Raw genomic sequence first — 7196 nt, 5'->3', positions numbered from 1 at the left:
GATAAAACGACTACAAAAAAAGAACTAAGATCAATATCTGATGAACATAGATGCAAAAATCCTTTAAAAAAATTAGCAAAATAAATCCAACAATACATTAAAAAAATCTTTCACTACAATTAAGTAGGATTTATTCCTGAGTTGTAAGGGTGGTTCAGTACAAATCAATCAAATCAATCACAAATCACACGGACAAGAGAAAGGATAAAAATCATAATGATTATTTTAACAGATGCAGAAAAAGCATTGATAAAGTACAACATCTATTCATGATAAAAACCCTAGATAAAGTAAGTGTAGAGGGAATATATCTCAACATAATAAAGGCCATCTATGAAAAATGCATACCTAACATCCCACTCAAAGATGAAAAACTGACAGCTTTTCCTACAAGGTCAGGAACAAGACAAGGACGTCCAGTCTCACCACTTTTATTCAATATAGTACTGCAAGTCCTAGCTACGGCAATCAGACAATAAAATGAGACAAAAGCATGCAAATTGTAGGGACGAAGTAAAAATTTCACTATTTGCAGATGACAAGATACTATATATATAAAAGACCAGCAAGATTCCACAAAAACTACTAAAATTCATAAGGGAATTCAGTAGGGTTGCAGGATACAAAATCAACATACAGAAATCTGTTGCATTTCTATACACTAACAATGAAGTAAGAGAAGGAGAAATTAAGAAAACAATCCCATTTAAAATTGCAATAATAATAATATACTTAGGAATAAACTTAACTAAAGAGGTGAAAGACCTGTCAGTCTCAAAACTATAAAACACTGACAAAAGAAACTGAAAATGATACAAATGGAAAGACAGCTCATGTGCATGGATTAGAAGAACAAATATTATTAAAATGTCCCTGCTACCCAGAGCGATCTACACATTTAATACAATCCTTATCAAAATACCAACATTTTTCACAGAACGCAAACAAGTAATCCTAAAATTTCTACGGAACCACAAAAGACCTTGAATTGCCAAAGCAATATTGAAAAAGAATAAAACTGAAGTTTCACAATCCCAGATTTCAAGATATATTACAAAGTTGTAATAAGACAGTAATTTACTGTCACAAAAAGACACATAGATCAGTAGAACAGAATACAAAGGCCAGAAATAAACCCACAATTATATATTCAATTAATCTTTGACAAAGGAGTCAAGAATATGCAATGGGAAAAAGGCAGTTTCTTCAGCAACTGGTGTTGGGAAAAGTGGACTGAAACATACAAAAAATGAAACAGGACTTCTCTTTTACACCATATATAAAAATAAACTCAAAATGGATTCATAGCTAAATGTGAGACCTGAAACCATAACAATCCTAGAAGACAGCAAAGGTAGAAATTTCTCACATCAGCTCTAGCAACATTTTTCTAGATATGTCACCCGAGGCAAGGGACACAAAAGCAAAAATAATCTACTAGGACAGCAGCAAAATAAAAAGCTTCTGTACGGCAACAGAAACCATCAACAAAACTAAAAGACAACTTACTAAATGGAAGAAACTATTTGCAAATTACTTCTCCAATATAATTTGGTATCCAAAATATATAGAGCTTCTACAACTTAACACCCCCAAACCAAATAATCCAATTAAAAAATGGGCAGAAGACATGAACAGACATTTCTCCAAAGAAGATACACAGATGGCCACCAGACACATGAAAGGATGCTTAAGGTCACTCATCAGCAGGGAAATACAAATCAAAGCACAATGAGATATCACCTAACATCTGTCAGAATGACTAAAATCAACAGCACAAGAAACAAGTGTTGGAGAGGACGTGGAGAAAAAAGGACCCTCGTGCACTGTTGATGGGAATGCAAACTGGTGTAGACACTGTGGAAAACAGTATGGAGGTTCCTCGAAACACTGAAAATGTAATTACTGTATGAGTCAGTATTTACCCCAAAAATATGAAAACACATTAAAAAAGCTACATGTACCCTTATGTGTACTGCAGCAAAGATACGGAAGCAGCCCAAGTGTCAACTGGTAGATGAATGGATAAAGCAGATGTGGTAGGTATATAAAATGGAATATTATTCAGTCACATAAAAGAGTGAAATCTTGTCATTTGTAACAGCATGGATGGAGCTAGAGCATATAATGCTAAGTGAGATAAGTCAGTCAGAGCAAATACCACATGATGGCATTCATATGTGGTGTTTAAAAAAGAAAACAAATGAACAATGAAAAAAAAAAAGCAATGAATAAAATACCAGACTCTTAACTCTAGAGAACACACTGGTAATTGCCAGAGGAGAACGGGCAGGGGAATGGGTGAAAGAGGTGATGGGGATTACTAATACACGTATCATGATTAGTACTAATGTACAATTTTTTTTTTTTTCCAAAAGAGAGCATGTGGGAAGGAGGGCAGAGGGAGATGGAGAGAGAGAAACCTGAGCAGGATCCATGCTCAGCTTAGAGCCAGCCGTGGGGCTCGATCTCATGACCCTGAGGTCATGACCTCAGCTGAAATCAAGGGTCAGACGCTTAATCAACCGAGTCACCCAGGCGCCCCACTGTACAGAGTTCCTGAATCAGTATATTGTACATGTAAACCTACATAGCAGTCTACTGTACGTTATCTATTGTGGAATTAAAAAAGGTAATGGGTAGTCTCAACTACTGGACTTATATTCAAAATTAGCTGAGGCATCAGTGTTGAAGAAGAGGTTGGTATAGCAAACTAGGCGCTCACTCAACTAGCGTCCAAAGGCTACATTATGACATTAAAGCATTTACAGATTTTCACAAAAATAATTATTCTGTTACTACGTACACCAGTCTCTGCCTCACTAAATTCAATCTTCACACAGCCTAATTGCTGAGTTTGTTTTGCAGGCATAATTTACGTGTTATCACTTTTGGATGCTACAAATACTTCGAGGCATTCATTGGAGAGAAGGGTATCTGTCATCACGTGAGTCAATGCATTTTCTTAATAAACTAATAAGTGGAGACCGTGATTTATCTTTACCTTCATTCTGACATTTAACAAACAATGAACGACAATGTTGCATCAGAAAGTCGTAAGAACTGCTGGGCACGGGTGCCAAACCGCAGGGGCTCACCGCAATTAAATGCCTTTGCGTTATCCACGAGCCCATAGTGATGGCAGATGAAACCACAGAGAATGCCAACTAATAAATGCTGAATAGATGAAGTCAGAAAATCACCATTTCACAACTATCACAGTGGCATCCATGGCAATTAGATGCCAAAGTCAGTTTTAAAAATAAATTTAAATTCAGTTAACGGAGTGTATTATTGGTGTTTGAGAGGTAGAGTTTAGTGATTCTTCAGTTGTGTCTGACACCCAGAGTTCATTACATCACGTGCCCTCCTTAATGCCAATCACCCACTTACTGCATCCACCCCCTCTCCCCAGCAACCCTCAGTTTGTTCCCCCCAGAGTTAAGCATTTCTTATGGCTTGTCTTCCTCTCTAATTTCATCCTGTCTTATTTTTTCCCTCCCTTCTCCTATGCTCCTCTGTTTTGTATCTTGAATTCCACATATGACTGAAATCATGTAATAATTGTCTTTCTCTAACATTTCACTTAGCATAATACCCTCAAGGTCGTTGTAAATGGTGAGATTTCTTTTTTTTTTTTTTTTGATGGATGCCAAAGTGAGTTTGATGAACAAGATAATATATACAGTGTCAAAATGCCTCACTGATTTCTTACCTATACAACTCACTTCCTCTGAATGGCAAAGGGAAAACTAGCAACTTTACAGAGAAAAAAAAAATCAAGATGTCCCTTTAATCAAGTGATGCAGTTTCACATCACCAATTACTGGATAAAGGGACACCAGGCGCTCCCTGATAGGAGGCGCTGCAGGGGACACACCATCCCTTACGTGCTGTTCTTGCCCACAACAAATAAATTGGATCTAATCGTGAGGAATCATTGGACAAACTCATGCATTCCACTGAAGAACTGGCCTACAGTCTTCAGAAATATTACTGTCATTAAACACAACCGGAGGTTCTCCGATGCACATGAGCCAGGATGCCGGAAAGCAGACGTGAAACAATGAGAACTCACAGTAAACTTTAACAAGAATACCTGTTTATATGCTCTTTCAGCAGAATGCCTTGCAATGCAAAGTGCAGTAAAACTTAACATGTTTAAGCAGAGACACGCCTAATGGTAGACTTCTTACGCTGTTTGGGGGTATACTATTCGGGCCTGCATAACGTCGGGGATGCCTGACCTTCCTAACACCCATTGCAAAATTTCTGCAAAGCCCAATGCCAAATGTAAAAGCTGGAAACGATCATGCTTTTCTCGATTTGACTTTAATAATACACGTTTTACAGTGTGTTTATTTACATATGGTAAACTGTAATATAATGTGGTATAAGCCTCATTCCACGGTTTTCCAAGTTTGATGTAAAATGTTCTCAGAAGTAATATTATTAAATGAAAAATGAAAAAAAGGATTAATCCAAACAGCTTCCTGTGACAGAATCCAATTTTAAATATATGTATACAATTTGCTCAAACTGTTCACAGAGTTCAAGGCCATCAGAGATTTTTCAGAAATCCTATCAACCTCACATATATATCTGAAGAATTTAGGCCAGAAATCTTTAGTGACAATTATCGATGAGACTGTATCCTTCGAGTCCCTTGTCCGTGATGGAGTAGAGGTAGAATATTGGTTGAACGTCATAGGTAAGTGGTGACTAAGTTCATGATGTGTATTTCTGAATGGGTTTTGAGGGTATTAGAAGCGTCCATCCACAGATGAATGGCTGAAGAAGGTATGTGGTGTGTATACACACACACAATGGAATATTACTCAGGCATGAAAAGGAATGAAATCTTGCCATTTGTAATGACAGGGATGGATCTATAGGGTATCCTGTTCAGGGACGTAAGTCATCACAGAAACACAAATACCATTTGATTTCACAGATATGTGGAATTTCAGAAACAAGACAAATGAACAAAGAAAAAAGATATAAACCCCCCAGACTCTTAGCTCTAGAGAAACACACTGATGGTCACTGGAGGAGAGCGGGGTGGGGGATGGGGGACATAGGCGATGGGGACTGAAATAACACTTACCACCATGAGCACTGAGTAACATTCAGAATTGCCGAATCACTACTGTACACCTGAAACTATATAACACTATGTTAATTATACTTTAAAAAAATGTAAGTGGTTCTACCCATGCATCGAAAAGAAGAGACGTCAAAGTATTGAGTGACAAATCACCATAGTACCTGAAGCTGTGTGTCAAATGGTTTCTCCTCCTCTCCTGGAAAGAAGCACAGGCCGGGGCACCACCAAGCCCGGAGAGTTAGATGGTAAACGAGCAGAGATGTTTGGCCGGAGGGACGTGAGCTAGAGCAGTCTGGCCATATTCTTCTTCGGCGGTTGAAATGCCAGCACCTGAGCCTCCTCGAGATGGAAACAGCACCTGGAAGAGCGCTCCTCGATGCAGCAGCCTCCAAGGACAGCGGAGGGAGAGCCATCTCCCCTGTTCCCAAGGTGCAGTTTCGGTGACTAACAAGGAGGAAATGGTTCTTCCCTCCCACTGGCAAGTTACTGGTGATCTCTTGAATCCACATGGCATCAAGTTAGAACTAAAGCCTGTTTCTAGAAAACACATAGTCAAGCGTGGGGTGCTCCTGTGAAGGTGAAGTGGTGGCTGCTCCCACGGAAGGTCATCTCCATCACTGCCTGAGACTCCATCCAGCCTTGGAGCCTGACAGCTGCCCAGGTCGCGATGTTACATAAAGTATAACACAAGGCAGTCTCAGGACACATGACCTTTGCACCTGATCCTAGTCTGGTCACTGCCCCAAACCCATGCTCCATTCTGGGAACTAGGGCCGGATTTTGAAAGTAGCAGATTATGTATATATATACATATTTCTTTTCTATTTCAGCCAAATTATATATATTATTATTACTATATATATAATATATAATTTATTTAAATTTTAATTATATATAATTATATATTATAAATATATAATATTAAATTTAAATTATAACGTATAATAATATATATATAAAATAATTATATATATATATATCATTATGGATGTGGCTTTACCACATTCAGGCTGTAGGCTCTTAGCCTAAATTCATTATCCCAGAAATCTAAGCCATTTAAGGTGAACATCGGAAGAACGTTCAAAGATGCTAAATTCCCACTGGGTCTGGATTTCACGGTACCTTTGTTTCCCACAGGGACCAGTGGTGACACCTCCTGCCTATTCCATATTGTGCTCATTGAAAATTTGAGATACTTATCCATGATCTTATTTGCATCTTGGGTTTCTAGATCATGATAAAGTTTTTCATCTCTTGTATGAATAAATGCTAAGATGGGGAAACGAAGAACCACATATTTAATTCTTCACTTAGGGATCCCTGGGTGGCGCAGCGGTTTGGCGCCTGCCTTTGGCCTAGGGTGCGATCCTGGAGACCTGGGATCTAATCCCACATCGGGCTCCCGGTGCATGGAGCCTGCTTCTCCCTCTGCCTGTGCCTCTGCCTCTCTCTCTCTCTGTTACTATCATAAATAAATAAAAATTAAAAAAAATAATTCTTCACTTAATTGTACCCACTTGGGTAAAACAGAAGAGCTGAGGTGGTTTTATTCCCAAGGCAATTATCCATGAGGAGATACACATCACTCTAAAACCCCTAAAATGTGGTTCCTCCAGGTGACCATATACATTTCCTAATGCATCAAGAGCTGAGAAACCCCAAGTGGAGGGACTGTGTCGTCAGCCTGCAGGTTTATCTGGGTTCTGTTTCCTCACATGCACTGGCTGGAAGCACCCCTAGGGGACCCTGGATGATGGAGACCAACTGATAAGTGATTTTCCATACTTCCCCCGAATGCAAACGCAAGCACTTTAAACGCTCAAAGCCCAGCACCCTTTGGTGCCTGCAAACAAGATGGCTTACTTGGCGTTGCCTCACATAAGTAACCAGAGGAATAAGGTCTGTGTGCCTGTCTTTGGATTCAGGAGCCATAAATCTCAAGCGAGTTGAAAAGGCTTGTGTGGAGACTTCATGAGAGGTGGGCGTTCTCGTGGTCTGTTTGCCCCATCAGACATCTGTATGCAATAGCTCACAACGACATCCGAGGAGTATTACAAGTCACACGATACCACTTTCCCCCAGGATAACT

The sequence above is a fragment of the Vulpes vulpes genome, chromosome X (genome assembly GCF_048418805.1).
Source record: "Vulpes vulpes isolate BD-2025 chromosome X, VulVul3, whole genome shotgun sequence".
NCBI classification, from domain to species: Eukaryota; Metazoa; Chordata; class Mammalia; order Carnivora; family Canidae; genus Vulpes; species Vulpes vulpes.
The sequence above is the reverse complement of the archived record's forward strand: the minus strand, read 5'-3'. Positions refer to the sequence as shown.